Source organism: Pelodiscus sinensis, chromosome 3 (genome assembly GCF_049634645.1).
Source record: "Pelodiscus sinensis isolate JC-2024 chromosome 3, ASM4963464v1, whole genome shotgun sequence".
Classification (NCBI taxonomy): Eukaryota; Metazoa; Chordata; order Testudines; family Trionychidae; genus Pelodiscus; species Pelodiscus sinensis.
Genome location: NC_134713.1, coordinates 7,746,693 through 7,774,188, shown reverse-complemented (window position 1 = coordinate 7,774,188; position 27,496 = coordinate 7,746,693). Strand labels below are relative to the sequence as shown.

General features: G+C 44.8%; 1 long non-coding RNA gene across 1 annotated transcript in view; it reads right to left on the bottom strand.

The window, feature by feature from the left end:
* Positions 1 to 27,496, bottom strand: part of LOC142827734 (uncharacterized) — a 37,535-nt gene extending 10,039 nt beyond the window's left edge. Inside the window, exon 1 of the long non-coding RNA XR_012902448.1 lies at positions 27,357 to 27,496. This is a non-coding gene — a long non-coding RNA (uncharacterized LOC142827734). The remainder of the gene's footprint in view (positions 1 to 27,356) is intronic.

The window sequence follows — 27,496 nt, the reverse complement described above, 5'->3', positions numbered from 1 at the left end:
GTGGTCTCAAGTTACAGTGTGTGTGTGTGTGTGTGTGTGTGTGTGAGGGGGGGGGTCTAGGTTGGATATTAGGAAAAACTATTTCACTAGGAGGGTGGTGAAGCTCTGGAATGGGTTCCCCAGGGAGGTGGTGGACTCTCCATTCCCAGGGGTCTTTAAGTCTCAGCTTAACAAAGCTCTGGCTGGGTTGATTTAGTCGGCATTGGTGCTGCTTTGGGCAGGGGGCTGGACTCGATGACCTCCTGAGGTCTCTTTGGGTATGTCTACACTGCAAAGTTAATTCGAAATAACAGCCGTTATTTTGAATTAACTTTAATAGCAACTATACATGCAAACCGCTATTTCAAAATTAATTCAAAATAGCGGAGCACTTAATTTGAATTTGGGAAACCTCATTCTACGAGGAGTAACGCCAAATTCAAAATAGCTATTTCGAATTAAGTGCTGTGTAGACACTTAATTTGAAATAGGGGGTCTTCAGCCCTTCTCAGGGAGACTTGGTGGCCACTCTGGGCACAACCAGGAAAACTTACTCTCCTCTCCCCCAGCCCCGGAGACATTAAAGGGGTAGACCCTGGTCACAGTGCCTGTGCCTGCTCCAAGCCTGCCAGCCCAGAGCCAGCAGTGGCCACCGGGGCCCCTGACCCAGTGGCCCCAAAACATGACCTAGCAAGCCACTGGCAGCCATCCCTCCACCGTTCCCCAGGAGCAGTCTGCCAGCTCCCAGGAGCCTGACAGTGGCTGGAGATGGAGGGCCCCTTCCTGGTCCAGGCTGGAGATCATGGACCTTATTCAGGTTTGGGGGGAATGCCCCCAACGTCCATGATCTCCGCACTAGATGGAGGAATGCGGCCGTCTAAGGCAGGATAGCTGCCAGCCTGGCCACCAAAGGCCACATGCGAACCCAGCAACAGGTTTGCATGAAAATCAAGTTGGTCTGGCGAGACCCCTAACCCTGGGCCCTGAGCTTCCTCTCCCCATTCTTCCCCTTGTTTCTCCCTTCCAGCTCCCTCCTCCCAGGTTTCCCCCTCCCCTCTCCCAACCTCTCTCTTCCCATCTCCCACCTCCTTTTCCCAGTCTCCCCAGAGGTTCATCCTCCCCCAGTTTTGTTCAATAAACCCAGTTACTATTTTTGAACATACATGTCTTTTGTTTGACATCAGGAAGAGGGGGCTAGGGAGAGGTAAGTGGAAGGACATGAGGGAGGAATGGGGCACAAGCCCTCGGTGGGGAGGACCGGGGTGGCTCTGAGGGCTTCTTGGGGTGTACGCTCTCCCACAGGGCCTGCTGGATCCTGACAGCTCCCCGATGGACCCTCCGGATGGCAGCCTGCAGCAAGTGCAGCCGGGCTGATGGCAATGACCCCACAAGACTCACCGGCATGACCTGGGGCAGTTCTGGCTCCATGTGGCCGAGTGCTATGGTGTCCTGAGTGTGGGCACTCAGGGCACTCCAAGACAGGAGTGCTTTGCTGTCCCTCATCGAGGGAGACAAGCAAGCGGGGAACCCTGAGAACTGTCTGTCTGGGGTGGGGGTAGGCACGGAGCTCAGTTAGCCTCAGGCAGCAGCCCCACACACTAAGTCCTAACCTGATGCCCTGCCAGCACTGGTTCCAGCCTGCCTTAACTTCAGTTCAGGGTCCACTCAATGTGGACGCGCTATTTTGAAATAGCAAAATGCTATTTCAAAATAGGTTTTGGGTGTAGATGCATTAATTCGAATTAGCTTAATTCAAATTAACTATTTCTAATTAAGTGAACTCAAATTAATGCTGTAGTGTAGAAGTACCCTTCCAGCTTTCTGAGTCTATAGCCACAGAGATGTTAGATAAAAACACAAAGCTCTGCACCTCATTGTTCTTTTGTTTCTTAGAATTTGGAATAAGAATTCCACCCCCACCCCCTGAAAATCAGAGAAAAAAAAGTGTTCTACAGAGGAGTTTGACTCCTCATGTATCCTGGTGGATTCATTGTAACCACCACTTCCCCTAAAAGAGGGAAGCACAACTTTCTCCACTTTATTCCAGGCTGTCTAGCTACTGACCCTGCTGAGCTCAGACTAGGGCAGCGCTCTGAGCACTTTTAGTACAGGTCTCAGTATGCTATGCTTTCCCAACTGGCAGCCATTCCCCAGTGAGATTCCTTCCCGCTGCTGACTAGAATCCTGCATTTAATTGGCACCGTCTCACATGTATCTGGGCTTGGTGGAGGTTGTAGAGTGTGGGTGTCACAGGTTGGGTTTTGCAATTGTCCCAGATAACAGAGGAAAGAACCCTCAGCTGCCAATTAACACCCCCACTCCTGGAGCCTCCTGTCATAACCAAATGTAAGTGGGAGGGAAAATTCACTGTCACTTGAGGAAGTTTCAGTTCTCCAGAATAGTGATAGAGATGCAGCCGTGTTAGTCTGGTCTAGCTGAAACAAAAGACAGAACTATGTAGCACTTTAAAGACTAACCAGATGGTTTATTAAATAAACCATTTAGTTTATAAACCTAATAAACCATCTGGTTAGTCTTTAAAGTGCTACATAGTTCTGTCTTTTGTTTCATTTCTCCAGAGGCACTCACACACATGGGCTACGTCTAGACTGGCCCCTTCTCCGGAAGAGACATGCAAAGCAGGCAAGTCAGAATAGGGAAATCCGCGGGGGATTTAAATATCCCCCGCGGGATTTAAATAAACATGGTCGCCGTTTTTTTTCCGGCTTGGGGAAAAGCCGGAAAAGAGCGTCCAGACTGGCGCGATCCTCTGGAATAAAGCCCTTTTCCGGAGGATCTCTTATTCCTCTTATTCTTGCAAGTAGGAATAAGAGATCCTCCGGAAAAGGGCTTTATTCCAGAGGATCGCGCCAGTCTGGACGCTCTTTTCCGGCTTTTCCCCAAGCCGGAAAAAAAACGGCGACCATGTTTATTTAAATCCCGCGGGGGATATTTAAATCCCCCGCGGATTTCCCTATTCCAAAGTTAGAAATTAGCATGCCTTTTCTGAAGAAGGGGCCAGTCTAGATGTAGCCATGGATCCCAAATCTCTATTCCTTGGAGAGATAGGAGAATTAAACATTTGTCTCGCATCCATCAAACCTCCTCTCCTAGAGGTCCAACATGAATATGGAATGATCCCTCCTAATAGTTTTATGCTTCCTCCTTGCTTTGTGCTGTTCCTTATGGGAGATAGGAAGTCAACCAATCTCGTCTCCTCAGCATTTTCAGAAGATGGTCCATCACTCTCCTGACTTTTCAGGGTTAGTGGCCCACTCTAATCTTGGATTGTCTTAGAGGTCTGGCCATGCCCCTCACAGATTGAATCTACTGATACTCTTGTTTTTGCACCAAGTCAGGAATGTTTCTGTACTCTAATGCACTGTTGATATTTCGCCTACATTACTGTAGGGCTGTAGCCAAAAAGAAAATAGCCATAAGTCTGTGCTTTTTTGCCTCTTTATAAGGTGTTAGAATACCTGAAAGAATGGTTTTTTTTGTGTTTTTTGTAGATTTTTTTCCCTTCTGCTTGTTACTTAGCTCACCAGTATCAAGGAAGTTAAGTCTGGTCTTCCCTCCTTTGCTTGGAAGTCTTTTCGGCATCCTCTGGGAAATGTTTGTTATTTGCACGGAGCTGAAAAGGGGAGTTCTTGAGTCTGTAAAATGTGTTTTTCTACAAAGTGTTTGCAGGGCATTTGAATGAAATATCTGTTAATTAAAAATAGGTTTAAGTTCTTCCTTAATAGATGTCGTGTTGATCTTCCAGTTGTCCCTCTCTCTCGGTGTATCTATTTGTCTGGTCCCATTGTACGAGAATGTCTTGTTATCTGAGTCTATAAGAAGAGAAATGAGTCCCCTGGCCTATAGCTCTCGGTCTGGTAACTTCACTGCAATCTCATAATAATCGGTTGGGATATGGAAAATATGAATTTGGAGGCTGACAGCACCCACGCTGCTTAGGACAGGCTGGGATTTCCTAGGATTCCATCGGCAACGTACAATGTGCAACGCACAATGATTAGATATGAAGCGTTTGGCTCCCTCCCACATAATGAGTAGTTCTTGCTCTGTGAACTAGGGCATTAATATCAATGACGCTGTTTCTGTCACAATCCTACGTGAGGCTTCATCTAGATCTAAAATGCAGGTCAACCCAGTGATGCCACTTGAGGTTGTGAAAACCTGACAACCTGGAGAGACGTATTTAAGCTGATCTAAGACCCAGAGTAGACACTGCTAGGCTGATAGAAGATTTTTTCCATTGACCTGGCTGTGCTGGTGAAGAGGGGTGGATTTAATGCAGTGACAGAAAAGCCCCTTTGTTACTGTAATACGTGTGCACACTCCAGGGCTACAGAGGCATAAGCACAGAACTGAAGCTGTGCTGCTCTAGCACTTTTAGGCTGTGTCTAGACTGGCAAGTTTTTCCGGAAAATCAGCAGCTTTTCCGGAAAAACTTGCCAGCTGTTTACACTGGCCACTTGAATTTCCGTAAAAACACTGACGATCTCATGTAAAATCATCAGTGCTTTTCCGGAAAAACTATGCTGCTCCTGTTCAGGCAAAAGTCTTTTTCCGAAAGACTTTTGCGCAAAAGGGCCAGTGTAGACAGCATAGTACTGTTTTCCGCTAAAAAGCCCCGATCGCAAAAATGGCGATCGGGGCTTTTTTGCGGAAAACCGCGTCTAGATTGGCCACGGACGCTTTTCCGCAAAAAGTGCTTTTGTGGAAAAGCATCCTGCGAATCTAGACGTGCTTTTCCGAAAATGCTTTTAACGGAAAACTTTTCCGTTGAAATTCATGCCAGTGTAGACGTAGCCTTAGTATAGACGCAAGTGTGGTAGAATCTAGCAGGTCTGCTTCACTAGGCAAAAAAAACCTAAGCATTATCTAAGCTGCCACTTAGATCCTACTTGGACTTGCAGTGAACTGAGTGTGCCTACCGTAATTTAGCAAATATAATCCATGGGTTATATTCGTTTCCCCCTCCCCCCGTCTCCTCCTGTGGGCTAAAGTCGTGTGCAGGTTATATAGGTTTTTTTTTACAGAAATGGCAGAAACACCCCCCTTCACTACCTTTGCTGGGCTGAGTACCGAACAACGCAGGGAAACTTATAGGGGGCGCAGCAGCCGGGAATGCTCCGGAGTTGGGGCAGAAGCATCCCCAGCAGAGGAGCAAGGGAAGGAGCCTGGAGCAAGGACAAAGGGAAGGAGTCCAGAGCAAGTTGCAGGCATGGGGCAACACATTTAATAACATTACTTTATTGTGCAACCAGTAAAAGAATAAAAACACTGTAAAAAAAAAGAAAAGGCTTCGCACTCTCATTCACTCTGATCTAAAAGCTTTAAAAAGTTTGAAAAACTTAAAAAGGGTAAAGGTTTAAAGTTTGAAAAGTTTAAAACGCTAAAATACAAGTTAAAATCAGTGACTGAATATGTGGTGTAGTTCAAAGGGGTTATATATCCCTTACTGCTCAGTGTTATTAGCTGCAGCTCATTAACAGCTGATTACAGGAGCTTCACAATACCATCATCAGCTGCGGCTCATTGACAGGTGATTAAAGGGGTTTTGTAGTACCATTAATCACTGAGTCTGTCCTGCGGGCTGTAGTCAGGTGCGGGGTATACAGGGATTTCTAAACTCAAAAGGGAAAAACCGTGGGGTACACTCAGGTGTGGGGTATATTCGCTACATTATGGTAGTTGCGGAAATAGGTCCAAATCCAGGACAGACTCCTTAGACATTTTCTTCAGTTTTCCTATCTGAAGATTGTAGCCCAGTCACTTCTTATTTTCTCCTCTCGCCACAGTGTGGATGAGACAAATCCTTAACAGGTGTTTAGTAGCCACCTATGGCTCTCACATGTTCAATGCATCCAGATTTTCACTGCCATTGTGAAGATTGCCGGTGGTTACCGCTACAAAATTAAAAATAAAACTAAAAAAAAAAGGAGAGACTTCGTGTGTTTCTGTCTCATTTAAAGAATTTTGGCCAGGTGGAAATATTGTAGGGGCCCTGTCCCTATGTTAACCCAAACAGGTGCAGGGGCTGAAGGATACGGAGTTTATACCAGGACCTGAAGGATGTAGAGGAATTGCAGGATCAGAGGAGGAAGAAGTGGCTGGGACCCTATTTCCCACACCTCATAGACTCATAGACTTTAAGGTCAGAAGGGACCATTATGATCATCTAGTCTGACCCCCTGCACAGTGCAGGCCACAGAATCTCGCCCCCCCCCTCTTAGAATAATCCTCTCACCTATGTCTCAGCTTGAAGCCTTCAAATACTTTGAAGGCCCCAACATGCAGAGAGTCCTTCAGCTGTGATCTGTGCCCAATGCTACAGAGGAAGGCGAAAAACCTCCAGGGCCTCTGCCAATCTACCCTGGAGGAAAATTCCTTCCTGACCCCAAATATGGCGATCAGCTAAACCCTGAGCATGTGGGCAAGACTCACCAGCCAGACACCCAGAAAGTTCCCTATAGCAACTCCTATCATCCCTCCATTGACCTATTTCCAACTGATAATGAATGGTCAATTAGTTACCAAGATCATGTTATTTCATCCAACCATCCCCTTATCATAGAATCATAGAACTGGAAGAGACCTCAGAAGGTCGTCAAGTCCAGCCCTCTGCTCTAGGCAGGACCAATCCCATCTAAATCAACCCGGCCAGGGCTTTGTCAAGCCGAGACTTAAACACCTCTAGGGATGGAGACTCCACTACTTCCCTAGGTAACCCATTCCAATGCTTCACTACCCTCCTAGTAAAATAGTTTTTCCTAATATCCAATCTGGACCTCTCCCACCACAACTTGAGACCATTGCTCCTTGTTCTTCCATCTGTCACTACTGAGAACAGCCTCTCTCCATCCTCTTTGGAACCTCCCTTCAGGAAGTTGAAGGCTGCTATCAAGTCCCCCCTCACTCTTCGCTTCTGCAGACTAAACAGACCCAAGTCCCTCAGCCTGTCCTCGTAGGTCATATGCTCCAGACCCCTAATCATTTTGGTTGCCCTCCGCTGGACCTTCTCCAATGCGTCCGCATCCTTTTTGTAGTGGGGGGCCCAGAACTGGACACAGTACTCCAGATGTGGCCTCACCAAAGCCGAATAAAGGGGAATAATGACATCTCTGGATCTGCTGGCAATGCTCCTCTTAATGCATCCTAATATGCCATTAGCCTTCTTGGCTACAAGGGCACACTGTTGACTCATATCTAGCTTCTCATCCACTGTAACCCCCAGGTCCTTTTCTGCAGAACTACTACTTAACTAGTTGGTCCCCAGCCTGTAACTATGCTTGGGATTCTTCCGTCCCAAGTGCAGGACTCTACACTTGTCTTTGTTGAATCTCATGAGATTTCTAGTGGCCCAATCCTCCAATTTATCTAAGTCACTCTGGACCCTATCTCTGCCCTTAAGCGTATCTACCTCTCCCCCTAGCTTAGTGTCATCTGCAAACTTGCTGAGGGTGCAATCTATCCCCTCATCCAGGTCATTAATAAAGATATTGAACAAAACCGGTCCTAGAACCGAACCTTGGGGCACTCCACTAGAAACCGACCGCCATCCTGACATCGAACCGTTGATCACTACCCGCTGGGCCCGGCCTTCTAGCCATCTTTCTATCCATCTTACTGTCCATTTATCCAATCCGCATTCCCTTAACTTGCTGGCAAGAATATTGTGGGAGACCGTATCAAAAGCCTTGCTAAAGTCAAGGTATATAACATCCACTGACTTTCCCATGTCCACTGAGCCAGTTACCTCATCATAGAAGCTAATCAGATTGGTCAAGCACGACTTGCCCTTTGTGAATCCATGCTGACTATTCCTGATCACTTTCCTCTCATTCAAGTGTCTCAAAATGGATTCCTTTAGGATCCCTTCCATGATTTTTCCAGGAACCGAGGTAAGACTGACCGGCCTATAGTTCCCTGGATCGTCCTTCTTCCCTTTTTTGAAGATGGGCACTACATTTGCCTTTTTCCAATCATCCGGGATTTCACCCGATCTCCACGACTTTTCAAAGATAATGGCCAAAGGCTCCTCAATGACATTTGCCAACTCCTTCAGTACCCTTGGGTGCATTAAGTCTGGACCCATGGATTTGTGTACGTTTAGTTTTTCTAAATAGTTCCTAACCTGTTCTTTACCCACCAAGGGCTGTCCATCTTCTTCCCATCTTGCGTCGCTTAGCACAGAAGTCCAGGAGCCGACCTTGTCCGTGAATACAGAGGCACCTGAGCTGGCCGACCGGCCATACGCTTGCTGAATCTCAGTAGGTACCATTGCTTTATTTCCTGTCGCTCAAGTCCCTACACACATTAGCCTCAAGGGTTGATCTCACTGGGTTTGGATGCATAGGGTTTGGAAATGACACTCTCCTTGCTCATGAGCCTCCCTTCAGATAGACCCGTTTTTTTGGAATTCCTCTCTGAGTAGTAAATCTTACCCACACCCGAATGATGTCAATGGGAGTCATCCTTTTCATTTCAAAAAGCACTGGAGCAGGCAGTAGATTTTATCAGGTGCTGCGTCCTCAAGGCAGGCCTGTGCTAATTAAAATTCCGGGAAATGTGCCAGGAATGTGGATGCTGCTGTACAGATATAAATAGTTATAATGAACAGAGTGTAGCAAAAAGATCACTTGCATCAAATAAAGGTTTTTCAATTCTGCATAGCACAGACCCCAGATGCCTGTGAATGCAGTGTTAAAACCTCTGTGAATGCAGTGGTAAAGTTTCTTGGTGATACGTCGTCCCCTTGCAGAATGCTGAGTTGAACAACTTGCAAAGTTCTGAAAGCTAGGCACCGGACCCCAGACCCTAGCACAGGTGGAAGGGGAGAATGTGGGGCTGATAGGTGTCCCGTTCATCTTCTCTCCCAGTCCCCATGCCATTCACCACCCCCCACCACCATTCCTTTTCTAAGTGCCCCTTCCTTTGTTCCCGCTAAACCCCATGCATACTTCACCTAAGCTCCCATCTCTCTCCTAAGAATATAAGAATGGTCACACTGAGTTAGATGAAAGGTCCATTAACCCAACGTCCTGTCTTCTGACAGTGACCAATGCCAGGCAATCCCCAGGGAATGAACGGAACAGAGAACATCAAGTGATCCATGCCCTGTTGCCCATTCACAGCCTTGTCAAACAGAAACTAGAGATACCTTCCCTTCCCATCTTGGCTAAATAGCCAATGCACATATTTTCCATTAATTTATCTATTTTGTTTTAAAAACTCTGTTAACGTTTTCACAGCTTCCTCCAGCAGAGTGTTCCACTGGTTGTTTGTGTGTTATATGAAGTAGTATTTCCCTTTGTTTGTTTTAAATCTATTGCCTATTGATTTCAGTGGGTGACCTCTACTTCTTGTGTTCTATGGGAGTAAATAACTTTTTCTTATTTACTTTCTCACACCAATCATGATTGTATAAATCTCTCTCATAGACCCCTTAGTCATCTCTGTTACAAGCTGAAAAGTCCAAGTCATATTAAGCTTTCCTCAAATGGAAGTTGTTCCATATCTGCAGACCAGGGGGACGGGGGGGCAAAGCAGAGCAAAGCAGAGCCAAGCCGCGGAGCGCGCGGTCAGCTGACAGCGCGCTCCGCGGCTTGGCTCTGCTTTGCCCCTCCCCCCCGGTCTGCAGACCAGGGGGACGGGGGGCAAAGCAGAGCAAAGCCCCGGAGCACGCGGGCAGCGGACAGCCCAGATGCGTCTGGGCTGTCCGCTGCCCGCGTGTTCCGCCGCTTTGCTCCCCGTCCCCCTGGTCTGCAGACCAGGGGGACGGGGAGCAAAGCAGAGCAAAGCCACGGAGCCCGAGGGCAGCAGGACAGCCACGGCGCATCTGGGCTGTCCTGCTGCCCCCGTGCTCCGTGGCTTTCCTCCGGACACCTGTGGTACAGCAGCTGGGGCGCTGCCAGTTGGTTCTGTAGCGCCGCTCTGGGCACTACTGGACCAACTGGGCAGCACCCCAGCTGTTCTGCCCCAGGCGTCCTGATTCAGCCACTGCTGGTCAGATTCAGCAGCGGCTGAATCAGGACGCCTGGGGCAGAGCAGCTTGGGTGCTGCTGGGTTGGTCCAGTAGCGCCGAGGAGCGGCGACGCTACTGGACCAATCCAGCAGCACCCCAGCTGCTCTGCCCCAGGCGTCCCCAAGTCAGCCGCTGCTGAAACTGACCAGTGGCTGACTACAGGAAGCCCCTGCCCCGGGCTTCCTGGAATCAGCCGCTGATCAGTTTCAGCAGCAGCTGACTTGGGGATGCCTGGGGTTCTTAAGTTGAATCTGTATGTAAGTCAGAACTGGTGTCCAGATTCAGCCGCTGTTGAAACTGATCAGTTTCAGCACCGGCTGAATCTGGATGCCAGTTCCGACTTACATACAGATTCAACTTAAGAACAAACCTACAGTCCCTATCTTGTACGTAACCTGGGGACTGCCTGTATGCATTTCTTTGCATTTATAAACATTGAATTTCATTTGCCATTGAGTTGTCCAGTTGCTTTAATGTTGTGAGTAACTTTTGAAACTCTTTGCTGTCTTCCATGTACAATAAAACTCCAATTTTCCGGCATCCAGTGGTCCTGCACTCCTGATAGTCCAGCACCAACTGGAACCCGAAAGTGCTCCGGCCAGCCGGACAAGTGGAGCTGCTCTGCCCCCAGCTTCCCCAAGTCCGCCGCTGCTGAAACTGAGCAGCGGCTGACTTGGAGAAGCCGGGGGTAGAGTAGCCGGGGTGCTGCCAGGTTGGTCCCACAGCGCTGCCCTCTCCCACGCTGTGCAGTTCCCCGCCACCCCCACCCCACCCCACCCCAAACCCCTCATAGCCCCCCTTCCGGTACTCCGGCATATCTGATAATCCGGCATCCCCTGGGTCCTAAAGGTGCCGGATTATAAGAAGTTTACTGTATCTTGAGCAGTTTTATATCATGTCTCAATTTTGCCATCTCAGATAACCCCTTTCTCTGGAACATGTATGCATATAATGAATAGGATTGATCTCAGTGCTGACCCCAGGGAACATCACGGTTACCTCCATCCATTCTGAAAACTGATAATTTATTCTTGTCCTTTTTCCCTACCTTATCTTTTAACAAGTTGCCAGTCCATGAGGGGACCATCCCACTTATCCCATGACAACTTATATTACTTAAGACCCTTTAATGAAGGATGTTGTCAAAGGCTTTCTGAAAATCTAAGTACACTATATCCATTGGATTCCCCTTGCCTACATGTTCTTTCACCTCCTCAAAAGTAGATCAGTGAGTCATGATTTACCTTTCAAAAGCCACATTGACTCTTTCCTACCAACTGTTGTTCATCTAGATGTCTTCCAATTCTGTTCTTTACTTTGTTTTCAACCAATTACTTGGTACAGAAGTTAGACTTATGGCCTGTAATTGCCAGGCTCACCTCTGAAGCCCTTTTTAAAAATTGGCATCACAGTTGCTACCCTTCAGTTATTTGTTACAGAACATGATTTAAATTATAGGTTACACACCACAGTTAGTAATTCTGCAACTTCACGTTTGAGTTTGTTTAGAACTCTTGAGTGAACGTCATCTGGTCCTTGTGACTTCTTAGAGTTTAGTTTATTAATTTGTTCTTAAACCTTATCTAATGACTAATTTCCCTGCCCCTACCATACAGAGCAATATATCCTCCGCCCCATAAGTGTTCTCTCTCTCCTGACTGCCATACTCTCCTCCTATTACTCACCCCTCTGCTGCTTAATACACCTCCCTGCCCAGCAGGCATTCACAGCTCTCAATTTTCCTTCCATAGGCTGTGATTATGTTCTGCCAATACAAAACTGTTGTCTATGAGTCACCGATTTAGAGCAATACCTAGCCATTCAGTCCAAAAGGCCCTTTGTCTTAAGTTAGATTGACATTAACTTATCCTTAGTTGTGTTAATTGAAGGGTGAATTCCCAGCTCCCAATCTCCATGATGACTGACTCATTCAGTCATTAGCACAGAGATGGCCAAACTCACCAACCTTCTGAGCTATCTATGGCAATCTTTAGAAGTGCCTGATGGGGTACAGGCCTTCAGCCCCATGGCAGGGTGGTGTGGCTAGAGGCTTCTGCCATGTGCAGTGGGGGGTGTCAGTCACCTCATACTCCTGTAGGTAGAGAATGGGGAGAGCTGTACATTAGCCGTAAAAGAGCCTCAAAGTGGCTTACTAGCCACAGTTTGGCCACACTAGCATTAGTATCTCTTAATTTTATCATGACAGTGCAGTGATATGTAATGAGCTCTACCTGAGAGCTGGTTTGAGGATTTTATGAGACTAGGTGGCCTATTTGTGGGAAATAATAATAATAATAATAATAATTAAGAATAAAACCCTTCTTCAGCTACCAATAAAACCAAACCTGGATTGTTTCTACTGTTTAATGCCATTATAGATCAATAGTTTCCACAAAGCCCATTAAGTCACAAAACGTTTTATATAATTTTTCCTGTCACTACAAACCCAGCTACCTATATTTCTAATAATTGAATTCCCCACAGCTATTACTTGGCAGTTCCTAATAAATGAGTTTCCCTCCCCACTGTCAGAGGATATGATAGATATGACCTGTGACAGGGCATCTGCCCCACACTGGCCCTTTAAGGTAAATTACTGCTTCTTGGAGCAGCTGGTTCTGAGACCTCACAAGGGGAGAGGTAATTCTTGATTTAGGCCTAAGTGGAGTGCAGGATTTGGTCCAAGAAGTAAATATAACTGGACCACTTGGAAAAAGTGACCATAATGTAATAAATTTAACATCCCTATGGTAGGAAAAGCACCTCAGCAGCCCAACCCTGTGGCATTTAATTTCAGAAAGGGGGACTACACAAAAATGAGAAGGTTAGTTTAATAGAAATTAAAAGGTACAGTGGCAAAAGTAAAATTCCTGCAAGGTGTATGCAGACTTTTCAAAGACACTATAATAGAGGACCAACTTAAATGTATATCACAAATTAAAAAACACAGTAAGAGAACCAAAAAGTGCCACTGTGGCTTAATAAGCTAACAAAAGAAACAGTGAGAGATAAAAAGGCATAATTTAAAAAGCAGAAGTCATATCCTAGTGAGGAAAATAGAAAGGAACATAAACTCTGTCAAGTTAAGTGTAAAAATATAATATGAAAAACCAAAAAGAAGTTTGAAAAACAGCTAGCCAAAGACTCAAAAAGTAATAGCAAAATACTTTTTAAGTACATGAGAAGCAGGAAGCCTGATAAACAACCATTGGGGCCACTGGATGATTGAGATGCCAAGGAGCACTCGAAGATGTTAAGGTCATTGCAGAGAAACCAAATGAATTCTTTGCTTCGGTCTTCATGGCTGCAGAAGTTAGGGAGATTCCCAAACCTGAGCCATTCCTTTTAGGTGACAAATCTGTCACTCTGTCCCAGATTGAGGTGTCATTAGAAGATGTTTTGCAACAAATTTATAAACTTAAAAGTAACAAGTCACTGGGACCAGATGGCATTCACCCATGAGTTCTGAAATAACTCAAATGTGAAATTGCAGAACTATTAATTGTGATTTGTAACCTATCCTTTAAATCAGCTTCTGTATGTAATGACTGGAAGATAGCTAACATGACGCCAATATTTAAAAAGGGTTCTAGAGGTTATCCTGGCAATTACAGACTGGTAAGTCTAACATCAGTACTGGGCAAATTAGTTGAAACTAGAAACTCAGTACACAGTATTCAAGCTGTTGATGTACCATGGCTTTATATAGAGGCAATGAGATATTCTCTGTTTTATTCCCTATCCCTTGTTTTAATGATTCCTAACATTCTGTTTGCTTTTTTGACTGCCGCTGCACATTGAGTGGATGTTTTCAGAGAACTATTCACAATGACTCCAAGATCTCTCTCTTGAGAGGTTATAGCTAAATTAATCCCCATCATATTGTATGCATAGTATGTATGGATTATTTTTTCCAATGTGCTTTACTTTACATTTATCAAATTAATTTTCATTTGCCATTTTGTTGCCCAATCACTTAGTTTGGTGAGATCTTTTTGAAGCTCTTCACAGTCTGCTTTGGTCTTAACGATCTTGAGCAGATTGGTATCATCTGCAAATTTGGCTACCTCACTGTTTACCCTTTTCTCCAGATCATTTATGAATAAGTTGAATAGAATTGGACCCAGGACAGACCTTTGGGGGATCTCATTAGTTACTGCTCTCCACTCTGAAAATTTACCATTTATTCTTAGATACTTAGAAAATGTACCATTTATTCCTACCCTTTGTTTCCTGCCTTTTAACCAGTTATTAATTTAATTCTCCAATGCCAACATATCTTTTTTCATATCTAGAAAACAGGAGACGGGGGAGGGGATATGATAGAGGTCTATAAATTCATGACTGGTATGGAAAAAGTGAATAAGGAAAATGTATTTAGTTGTTCCTATAACATAACAACTTGGGGTCACCAAATTGAATAAATGGGTAGTAAGTTTAAAACATTTGTGGAAAACCTTGTACAACAAGTGGAACAAGCTACAGGATGGAGAAACTTGAAAGAGCTGTATGATAGCTCACGGAAGCTAGCTGGGTCACGGCGTACAGTGGATCAGCCAGTACAGGATAAGGAGGGGCGTGTGCTAACGAACCCAAGTGAGCAGCTCAGTAGATGGAAGGAACACTTTTGAAGAGCGACTGAGCTGCCCTGCCCACACGGAACCTCCGGAGATACCACAAATATACCTCTGCAAATTAACAGCAGCAGACTTACAAAAGAAGAAATCAGAAAAACCATTGTCCATCTGAAAAGCGGGAAAGCACCTGGTCCAGACAACATCCCCACAGAAGCAATCAAGGCAGGTAGTGAGACATCAGTCAACATGATGTATAATCTATTTGGGAAAATTTGGGACACTGAGGAGATCTCATAAGACTGGAAACATGGTGACCTTATCATGCCTCCAAAGAAAGGCAACCTGGAAGAATGCAAGAACTGGAGGGGCATCACGTTACTGTCTATTCCAGGAAAAGTGTTCAATAGAATTCTTTTGGAGAGAATGAAGACAGAAATTGATAGACAGCTCAGGGAAGAACAGGACAGCTTCCGGAACAAGAGATCTTCTACTGACCAAATAACAACTCTCAGAGTTATCATAGAACAGTCACTTGAGTGGAACTCCCCCCTGTACATAATCTTCATAGACTTCAAAAAAGCCTTCAACACTGTTGATAGAGACACTTTGTGGAAACTGCTGCAATGCCATTACATCCCATCCAAAATTATTAACCTGATCCATTCAATGCACGAACCCTCGACGTGCCAAGTTGTTCACAATGGTGTCTTGTCGGAATCCTTCAACATACTCTCAGGAGTGTGACAAGGGTGCCTATTATCACCTTTCCTGTTCTTGAACACAATGGACTGGATTATGAGCAGGACAACAGATGGCCATCAAGGGGTCATTCAGTGGACACTTTTTGAACAACTAGAGGACATTGATTTAGCTGACAATGTCGTCCTCCTTTCACACCAACATGAAAGCATGAAAGAAAAGGTCACAACACTAGACAAAACTGCCTCAGTGATTGGACTGAGCATTAACAAGGGAAAGACCAAGACAATGAGGATCGATCAATCCAACAACACCATCACACTGGAAGGGAATGACCTGGAAGATGCGGAGCAGTTAATCTACTTGGGGAGTATTATGGGCAGAGACGGAGGAACAGACAAGGATATCAATGCTAGGATAGGGAAAGCAACAGCTGCATTCAAGACTCTTTGTCCCATATGAAGTTCACAAATAATATCTGCGAAGCAGAAACTGCGAATCTTCAACACAGATGTGAAGAGTGTGCTCTTGTATAGATGCAAGACCTGGCATACTAAAAAGTCTTCAAATCACAAGCTACAGACATTCATAAACCGATGCCTGAGGTACATCCTTCACATCAAATGGCATGACTTTGTCACAAATGAGGAGCTTTGGAACAGAGCAGGACAAAAACCACTTGATGTTCAAATCAAGAGAAGAAGTGGGGATGGCTAGGTCACACTCTCAGAAAACCATCTTCCAGCATAGTCCATCAAGCTCTCACACGGAACCTGCAAGGAAAACGCAAACGAGGAAGATCTCAAACAACGTGGAGAAGATCTACTGAGATTGAAGGACAACAACTGGGGTATTCCTGGAGTCAGCTAGAAGTTTTTTCTCGAGACAGAGTGAAGTGGAGGAGACCTGTAGATGACCTATGCTCCACTCGGTGTACAAGGGTTTAAGAAGGATTACAACAAACAAAAGAAAGTGTTTCTTCATGCAGCGCATGAAGAACCTCTACTTCTTGCCAGAGGATGCTGTGAAGACATTGACTTTAACAAGATTGAAAAGAAGAACTAGATAAATTCATGGAGGTTAGGTCCATCAATGGCTATTAGGTAGGATGGCTAGGAATGGGGGGAAGGAAAGGGAGAGGGCTAGGGCTGTGGATCCTGCAGCTGAGGCAGATACAGACAATTAGGGCCCAACTGTGGCTATCCAAATAAGGGCTTTTGGAAGGAGGGAAGAACAGACCTGCTCTTGCTCTACCTGGGGAGCAAGAGGGACATGGCTGCCAGGGAAGTTGGAGACTTCCTGAGACAGGACAATGCTGGGGAAAGGCAGGCAGAGCTGGGGAGCTCTGGCCTGACCTTACTCCCAGGCTGCAGGGCCTGAAGCAAGTCCTGAGTGTATTAAGGCTGCAGAGAAACACCCAGGATATGGTGTGTGCCCACATCACACTGCAGGTTGCCCCGGAGGTAAGGGGCTAGATGAAGATTGGCAGTGGGTCATTGAGTCAACATGGGTGTAGGGAGATTGGGGATTCCCTAGGAGAGGACCCCAGAGAGCAGGGGCACTGACCTAGGGCAGTACTGGGAGAAAAGGGCACTGTGGGCAGGAGGAGGCTGCTCTGAGGCAGGAGTGCTGATTCTGAGAGTGGCCAACCATTGGCACCCTTGGGGGGTGAGTGCTCACCCTGTGACAGGACCCAGTTATAGGATGGGTGCACTTCACTTCAGCTTCATGTTCTCCTTCCCTGAAACTTTCCTCTTCTTCAAAAACGTAGAGTTCATCAGGTTGGGTGCAGGTCCACTCGACTACATCCTGGAAAGTCTCTTCTTGGTATTTCTCTGTCTCCCTACACTGCTCCCAAGTTTGATAGCTATATAACCCAGCCATAGTATTAAAATAGTGTGGTACCTTTCTGTCACTCTGGACTCAAGGGCATGTATGGTTTACCTGAGGACCAGGGTTGCTTTCACCATATGCACACATAGCCCATGGGCCCACAAGACAGGTAATAATACATGCGGTATTCAATGCAATAAACTGGACAACTCCCACCCTTCTGCTTGATTTTTGCCTGCATTATTTGTACTCTTGCAGGGTTTATTGGAAGGTGGGATGGGGCGTGGTCTAAGTTTAGAGTAGGTTTCTTAGGCATATCTGCTTCTCACATTTCCTCTCTAAACACCTGACGAAAGGCTCCTGTTGTCTAATTCCTGTGGTCACTTAGGAGCTGGCTTAGAAATCCTTGTTCCCCCTGAGTTCGCTTCTCCCACTACCTTATCAAGGGATGTGAAAAGGGATAGCAGGCTAATGCGTTGTTAGTGAGCTCTCAGCCCAGCCTAGCAGGCGACTGGAGTCAGCACACAGCTCCCAGAACAAACCATGCTACATTCTTCATGCAAGCACAGGGCAAGCAAGCGAGCCCACAACTAACCAACCTAAGACCCACACTGAACAGACAAACTAAAATGTCAGTTTTAAAGGACTGAGAAGTGTTGGGATAATCTTTTGCCCAGCTCTTGAGTACTGAGCACATTCCTGGTAAGGTGCTAGTATATTAACAAGCAAATATACAGAGATCATTTGCTTTTACACAGTTAAAACTTTATCCATATTCCACTGAGAAAGCCTTAGAAGTACAGTGATATGCACAAACTTGATTTCTCTTGCTTGCAGTAACTCGATTATATAGGCAGAATGATTTTGTTTATTTACAGTGAAACAGAGGCCAAGGCAATTGTAATATAATCAATGCTGCAGCCCCACCAGGCACATTTGGGGGAGGGGGCAGTGTCCTCCAGATTGGACAGTCCTGGTTCATCTGCCCCTTGAGCTCTTCTTTTCTGTTTGGTTTTGTGAGAAGCACAAATATATTCTAGATAGCTGCCCCTATCTCTACCCTGGTCCCTGCTATCATCCTTGGAGTTATAACAGTACCTATCCACATCTTTGGCTCCTTTCTGCCCCCCTGTGGTCATTATACACTATAACTGTCTCAGCTTTCCATCCCATAGCCCCTTCTCCCCCCATGTGGTCATTATACAGGTAGTCCCTGACTTACAAACGCATCAACGTACGGCCAACCGCACTTACGACCAACCTCCCATTAAGCGCAGCCTCGATTTATGAATGGTGATCAGCACTTACAAACAGCACGGTCCCATTGAAATGAATGGGGTCCGACTTACGAACACATCGAGTTACGACCAAGTGCTTGGTACGTAATTCGTTCGTAAGTCAGAGACTATCTGTATAGCACAACCCCCCTCCCCTTTCCATTTTATGAGATGCAGTCCCATTCCAGGCACATCCCATTTTTCTTGGAACAACCAAACCCTTACCTTGCTTTAAGTTATAATAAGAGGAATCTGTATACTGAATTTAGTAGTCCTACCTTCTACCATTTAGGAGGAGTTCTTCAGGAAACAGACAGACAGGCAGACTCACAGACAAACTCTCAAATATATAGTAGATTTCTGTTTCAAATATTGGCATTGTAAAAATGACAAAACAAATAATATTTTTCATTCTACCTTGTACCAGTATTATAGAGCAATCTCTTTATCATGAAAGTACAACTTACAAATGCAGATTTATTTTGTTACGTAAATTAAATTAATGGAGATTGCCTATCTCCTAGAACTGGAAGGGACCTTGAAAGGCCATTGAGTCCAGTCTCCTGCCTTCACAATAGGACCAACTACCATCCCTGACAAATTTTTGCCCCAAATTGCCTCCTCAAGGATTGAACTCACAACCCTGGGTTTAGCAGGCCAATGCTCAAAGCTCTCCCTCCCCCCTACAGTATGTAACTGTACTCAGCTTGACAGATATTACAAAATATTTTAAAAGGGTTATATTATTAACTCTGAGAGGGAAGTGTGGTCTATGGGTTAGAGCCCGGGGGCAAGTGGGGCTAGAAACCAGAATAAAAACATCTTGGCTCTGCAAGGAGAGTGCAATTCACTGCATCTTCCCACAAAACCTGAATTTGTCCCCCTAGACCTTTTCATTTTGTTTGCCTAGTAGATTGATTGTGAAAGATCCCTTCTTGGTTTCCTATTTCTGGGCAACTCCATGCGCATTTTTAAGATCGTTATCCATTTTGCATCTGCTGGCTGCATCTTTCCTGACAATCTCCCAGTCTCCCTTCATTTCTTGTGTAATGTAAGTATCAGGAATATTTACTTTGCTTGTAGTCTCACTGGTGGTTTTACTTTTGCCTTTTTGGTTTTATTCTGATTTTAATTTCTTTGCCAGCTTTCTTCCTTTATTTGCTAATCTACTATATATTTTAGAGTTTGTATGTTTGGTCAAGAACTCCTCCTAAATGGTAAGAGCCAGGAACTGAAAATCACTGTACAGCTCCCTCTTATCATAACTTAAAGCAACATAAGGGTTGGGTTGGGTCAGAAAAACGGAATATGCCTGGAATAGGGTTGTCACTCATAAAACCGAACAAAAACAAGAGAGAATCACCAAAGCAAGTACACTCCTCAAAACTGACATAACTGAATGAATACTGAAAGAGACTGAGCCAAAAAGAGCCAGAAAAATAGGATGAACCTGCAATAGGATAGCCTCTCAATAAACCTTAACAGAAAAGAGATTACCACTGAGAAATATCAAGTCGTGTTCACTTCTAGTACAGCTAAATCAATGTTTAAGGTTTGAAAACTAGAATAAAATGTAACTGGAAACCTAATTGACTGTAGCCTTTTTTTTCTAAAACATAGCCAACGATACGATTTTATAGGGATGAAGGAAAAAATACATTTTAAAACATTTACTAAAAACAATTAACAAGATGTTTTTTAAGAAATCCAAAATAAAAAATAATTTTGTAAAAATAACACTGTATTTTTGAAAAGTACAAGCATTGAAAAGGCATGCGCATTTTCAACCCTCTGCTCCAACTTTCTTGAGTTACAGACTACTAGTACTGAATAAGTGAGGCAATGCATTGCAGTACCATTTCACTCCCATTTGTTGCTGCCTTTTTTTACTTTTCCATCCATACACAGATGCCCCAACATGATTATTCATAAATTATACAAGAAAAGATTCTGGTATCTGCAGCTTCTCATTTTTATTTGCTGTGGCTTTAGGATTGTTAAACAGCATTTGCCATTTTCCTCTCTTTTTTTCCCCCTTTTATGCTGTGTATGGCATATAGCCAATAAAAGAGTTTTAGTCTTTGCATTACAGTTTAGATTTCGCTTTTCACCCAGGAATTCCTAGTGTATTGAAGTTTTGCTACAAGCACTTTTTCACACAATCTTTATAAAAACAGCCATTATTAAAAAGGCTTCTCACCAGAGTAGGGCTTATTATTAAAAATCATAGTACAGTAGACTTCCGATAATCTGGCACCTTTGGGACCTAGGTGGTGTCAAATGATCAGATATGCTGGAGTACCAGGAGGTACTGCATACTGCCAACCCAATCCCCTCCCCCTCAACCTTATACTCAGGTCCCAGAGCCGCTAGTACAGATGCACGTCTCCCTCCAGGCACTGGGGCACGTGTGCTGAGCAGCTGGCTTTTGAATAAGCTGGCTCCACGCCGTGCGTAAACCAGTCCCCCTCCCCCTGCGCTTCCCTTTCCCCAGAGCCAAAAACTTCTCCTCCCTGCTGTAACCCGATCCCACTCCCCCCGCCCAATCTTATGCTCAGGTCCCGGTACAGCCTGCACGTGCACTCAGCTGGCCGGGACGCTGTGCATAACTCAATCCCCCTCATGCTCCTCTTCCCCGGAGCCAAACACTTCCCTTCCCTGCTATAACCCATGTGAGAGCGGCTGACCTGAGCAGTTCTGGGTTCCGTCCCGATTCTGTCAGGAGCACTTGCTATTTTCATGCTGGACTATCGGGAGTGCCGGACAATTGGGTGCCGGACTATTGGAGTTTTACTGTAGACTAATATCTTTTCTGCATACGGGAAATGTCTGAGCACCTCAAGCACACTTTGATCTGGCTGGCTACACAGAAGTAAAGACAAACACTGTCATCCTACTCATGAAGTTAAGTTCCAAGGCTTCCCTGTGTATTTAGCTTAAGAAATTGGTTTAAAACAACAGGGTGACTTTGAGATTCATTAATGAATGCCCTGGCAGGTTAACTCTCCATTTGATTAGAGTAGTTGCTGTAAGCTCTCTAGAATAGACATAGCCTTTAACTGGTTTTCTGAATCCGTGCATTGCTAGGTTGAAGGGTATGGGGAAACTTATAATTCTGCTGGCAAAAATGCTTGACTAGAAATGGAGAAGCTGCAGTGAAGTTTCCATAGTTAGAAGGTGTTATCAAAATCACCTGCCTCGCATAGTATAGCGCTAGGATAAACTTTGCCTAAGTAAAAAGACTGTGATAAGACTTCAAATTGATTACAATCTTTTTCTTTTTGTTATCTCCTGAGAAATTGCAGAATCCTATGCTCGCAAATTTCCTAAGCACCACAATCTAAGTATCTTAATTTTCTTACTTTCCCAATGTATGAAAAATGGGGACACTTGATTTTCAAGGGGATAGAAAGTAGTGACTATATAAAGCATACATCCTAATATCAGGACCATTCCCATAACATCTGGTCACACTTGCTACAATACAGAAGCTCTGCCAGAGTCATTTAGGCCAGTGTAGACTGATGGTGCAAAGTCCTTTGCTTTAACCATAGTCACACAACTATTCTCAGTTGGCTACTCCCCTAACGGAAATGGTATGTTGACCCAACCATAGTTTTACTCCACCTGCTGCTGCCCTTCACTCAGTGCTAGCCGGGGCCCTGCAGGTCCCCCAGGTGCACTCCCTCTTCAGGTGCCTGGGCTCCCCACAGACCCAACATGTTCAGGACACTATCTTCACAGGAAGTGCTCTCCTGCTGTTTGTATTATCTGGGCGTGGCCTCCCTGCTCCAACCCAGCAGGGGCACTCCCTCCTTAGGTGCCCACAGGCATAACAATTTTTAGATCCCGGCATCAACTCCCCACTCTTCGTGCCTGGTTTCCCATAGAGTCCGAGTGCCCACCCCTGCAGCAGCCAAACCCGTCCCCTCCGCTGCTCAGAGTAGCACAGCACAATGACCAGAGTCCTTAAAATAGCTCTCTTGGACTCAGGCAGCCTGGCCTAAAGGCTAGAGTCTATAGCACAGCCCTCTTGTATTGGAAGGGGTAGGGGGAACCACAATGGGGTGTCTCCATTCTCCACCACGCATCACAAGGTCTGGCTCACTGCCACAGCGCCTCCTGTTGGTAGCACTGGGAATTAGCTGATCAGCAGGGCACCTCCCTTTGGCTAGTTTCTCCCCTGTCACTACGGTCTATCTACAGTTTTCACTCTGGACCTGTGTTGCTCCCAGACAGCAGTGTCCTCTTTAGAACACTACCCTATGGCAGTGCCCACTACAGTTGTCTCCCATCCCCCTTCCTGGGAGGGTTATCAGCAGTCCTGTGTCTGTGCTCTGAGGTCCTCCCTTCCTTGGGCACCCCCAATTCTCCTACACCCACCTTGCCTCGGTGCCAGTTTGACACGGCCACTCACCATTCTTAAGAGATGGAGACTTGCTGCCTCTTCCTATCTTGGCTGTTCCCCTGCAGCCTTAGTACACTCAGGTCTGCAGGCTGGGAGTGACGTCAGCCAGAGCTCCTCACCTCTGCCTGCCTTTCCCCATCAGTGCTTTGACTCAGGAAACCCTCACCTTCCCTGGCAGCCAGGTTCTTCCTGCACCCCAGCTAGAGCAAGGCTTTGTTGTCTGTCTTCACCTCCTTCCTGGAGCCCTTATTTATACACTCCCCACTTGAGCCCTAATTGGGAGGATCTGCCTCAGCTGGGGGCTTTGCCCTCTCAGCCCTTGCCCAGGGCTGAGTTATACTCTTAAAGGGCAAACTTCCCATCATAGAAACGTAATTCACTGTAGCCCTTTTTTTGTGTGTTAAAGATAGCGAACAATAAGAATTTATAAGGATGAAGAAAAAAATACACTTGATGGAATTCCCTTTTTTGAAACATTTACTAAATATTTTAACAACCCTTTTAAAAAGAAATTCAAAATAAAAAATAACGTCATAAAGATAACACTGTTTTTGAAAAGGACATGCATTAAAATAAAACATGTGCCTTTTCTATCTTCCATCCCAGCTTTCTTGAGTTGCAGACCTGAGTACATCTGCTAGCGCTAAATAACTGATGCAATGCATTGCAACATGATTGCAAAGCTTTTTTTACCATTTTTGTTTACTTTTCCATCTTTACACAAATGACTTCAGGCATTAAGAGTATTTACAATATCAAGCCTGAAGGATGGTCTAACATGACTATTCACAAATTACACAACAAAGGAGTCTGTTATTTCCAGCCTCTCACTTTTATTTACCTTGGCTTTAAAATTGTTAAACAGTATTTGCCATTTTGCCTTTCTCTCTCTCTCTTTCTTTTTAATTCCGTGTATGGCATTTAGCCAATAAAAGAGCTTTAGTCTTTGCATTACAATTTAAATTTGGCTTTTCACCCAGGAATGCCTAGTGTATTGGACTTTTGCCACAAGCACTTTACCATGCACTCTTTATAAAGCTGGTTATTATTAAAAAGGCATCTCACCATACAAGGGCTTATTATTAAAAATCATAGTAGCATATCTCATGCAGACAGGAAATGTCTGAGCACCTCTTGCTCAGTTTGGCCTGGCTGGCTACACAGAGATAAAGACAAACACTGTCATCCTACTGCATACTGAGTGTAATCCCCCTCCAAGAACTCAGGTTGTGTGACCTCCTACTGTTTGATTTGAATGAGGTTTAGGCTAGTTGGCCTTTGGCTGACTGTCACAATTATAAACATTATTTGACCACTTTTTGGTTCATCTTTTTGTTATGAAATATACTTAGGAGACCAAAAAGCCAGTGTCAGTTAGATTTGTTAATATGGTAAAGGAAAAAGGTTTTACATGACACCAGCTTCGGAAGAGTCGTCCCATGTAGCAATGTCACATTAACCATGAGCAGAATGTGAGCTCTCCAAAGTCACACCCATCTGTTTAATACCTTACTTGCTCACCCATAAAAAGTTCTATACACATAATCTGAATCTGTAGTCATCTCATTACATGTCAGCTGAATATGTAATCATCTCATTGGCCGGCTTGTTTTTGGTACCGTGGGCTCCATATTCACTATCACTTAGTTTGGTAGAGTTTATGTCACTCAGGAGTGTGAACCCTCCCAACACAAGTTACACCAACCTATGTGCACGTATGAACAGCTTTTCCCGTCAACATAGATACTCCCAGGGGCTGGAGTAATTAAGTGGATGGGCGAGTTCTCCCCCATTGGCAGAGAGCAACTGCTGTAAGCTATTTAGAACAGCCATAGCCTTTCTCTCTCTCTCTTTTTTTGTGTGGGAGGAGAGATGGGACTTCAGGGTGGCTACCCGTTCTGGGGAATGTTGTGGAGAATGATGGGGGCAGTTGTCAGAGAAGAGGAGAAACACACTGCCTGTCTGCTCTCTCTTGCTTACAGTTGCTGTGACAGCCATGTAATAACCACGTCAAACTTTGGGGACTTAGAACATGGAGGAGATTTCTGCCACTGTCCCTTTTAGCAACTCCACTTTGCAAACATTTCAAACCACGGCCATCGTCCCCATTGCACTGTATCAAAATGTACAGGGGGAAGAAGAAAGGAAAGCTGAAAAAGCACTATCAAAGCAAGTTTGGTGTGCTTATGAAAACACTCGAACACATTTTTGCAATACACCACCACAACCGGTTGCTTTTATTCAAATAAGGCTAAGAAGTCATAATGGATGATACAGATTTTCTTTCTGGATTTTCTTCAAGATTTTCACTGCAAGGCATTTTCTTCCAGATTCCAAAAGATGATGCCTTGAAAATCTTTGTTGTCATCACTCCATTTTGGATTGTGAATAACATGACATTACATTAGAAATCAACAACCTGCCACAGAATTTACATAAAAGTGGCCGTATATACATGAAAACTCAAGGAGAAAAAGGGAGGACACAGAACTGGGGAAGGACCAAGATGGTATCTATCTGTACAAAAGGGACCAAAGAGGATCGGGAGAATTATAGATCAATCAGCCTTACTTCAATTCTTGGAAAGATACAGAAACAAGTTATGAAATCATTAACTGGTAAGCAACTGGAAGGTAACAATCAACATGACTTTGTCTAGAATAAATCCTGATAAACTAATTAATCACACACACACACACACACACACACACACACACACACACACACACTAAAATGGCTAAGCTTTAAAGATGCTGCCTATCTGTGGAGAGCAGCCAGGGCTGGATTACCCAATAGGCAGACTAAGCACATGCTTAGGGCACCAGCAAAGCAGGGGGGAAAAAAAAGAAGAGATTTTATGGTATAGTATTGTTTTTATTTTGAATTACATATGGGGGGCACCATAATATTTTCAGTGCGTAGGGCCTCTAAAAGTCTCAATCTAGCCCTGAAAGCAGCCATGTTAGTCAGAGAGCTACTGGAGATGGGTACCTCAGGAACAGATCCCTCATGCTCTCTCCTGAAGATTTTGTTTTTGTTTTTCCCTCTTTCATCTACTTTAAAATGAAACAACAACGTTATCACCGGATTGAATCTGTCTACAGCTTCTGCCCATATTATGATGGTCTGGCAACATATAGGTGCTTTGACACGGTAGAACAAATCCACAGACAAATGAATGCTGATCTAATTGGCTCTGTGCTGCCCTTCTTTCAAGCACTGTTCTAAGGGTGGCGCTGGAGTGGATGCTGGTGTTACCAGGCATCAGAGGGGCAAACTCCATGTAACCAAGCACTCTGGATGCTCTAAGATGGGGCCTGGCTCTAGGCAACCTGGGGAAGGCAGCTCCAAGTAAAAGAGGGCAATAAGTGAGCTCCCCTGCAAGGCCAGAACCAGGGCAACACAGAAGCCACGGCAGTGCTTTGAGTAAGAAGCCTCCAACATGATTAAACAATATAGAAATTAATGGCACCAATATTTCTCCTCGCAGAGTTATGACGTCCTAGTGGAATCCTGAACTTACCATGCTTTGACAGCAAACATACTCGCCACCGTGTTTAACAGGGTACGAATTGGAAGGACACTGACGCCAAGAGCACTTGCTAGACCCTAGTACACATTGTTATTCACAGGAAGGACAGGCCTTTTCTGCACCACAAAAAAAAAAAAGTCTTGAAATTCATTAACAGACAGCAGGGAAAATAAGAGTTGTGATTGGAGTTTTACAGACATTTCCCATTCACTGAGACCCTGCCTAGTCAGCCTACTAATCATCCTGTGCACTATTTTGCTTACTATTTAATGATACTTACGTGGCTGCAATTCTGTGCACCTTTAAGGGCAACCTTTATCTGTTCTTTGCCAGGTCATTCATAAAAATTTTGTATAGTATTGGTCCAATAGTGTGGAAATTTTCACAGAGAACAGTTCAATCAACTCAGAATAGATTTTAACATACACATCTCAGGCACCTTCCTCATCCTAGGACTATTTCATAGCTAAATTTTGAGCATTAGCTGCTAAGCATGTAAACACTATGGCTGTGTCTACACTGCCACCTTTTTCCAGAAATGCTTAAAACGGAACAGTTTTCGTTATAAGTATTTCTGGAAAAGGAGCGTCTACATTGGCAGGCTGCTTTTCCGGAAAAGCCCTTTTTCCGGAATAGCGTCCGTGGCCAATGTAGACGCGCTTTTCCGGAAAAGAGCCCCGAGCGTCATTTTCTTGATCAGGGCTTTTTTCCGAAAAGATTACTGGGCTGTCTACACTGGCCCTTTTCCGGAACAGTGTTCCGGAATAAGGACTTATGCCCGAGCGGGAGCAGAATAGTTTTTCCGGAATAGCGGCTGATTTTGTACAGTAGATCGTCATTGCTTTTCCGGAAAAGCAAGCGGCCAGTATAGACAGCTCGCAGCTTATTCTGGAAAAGCGACTGCTTTTCCGGAATAAGTGGCCCAGTGTAGACACAGCTTATAGCTCTTAAGGAAAAGTAGCATTTGGGAAGAAGAAATGACACAAGATTTTAGGCAATCTTAATATGTACTTACAAATATTCTTCCATAGCTGTCCCACACTTCATTAAAATCTTATCTTGCCCACTAACTTGCATCGCCAAGAAGAAGCGAGCAAAAAGAAGGTACAGGAATCTTCATAGCTGAAGGTTGGCTGGGAACGCAACATGACTGTC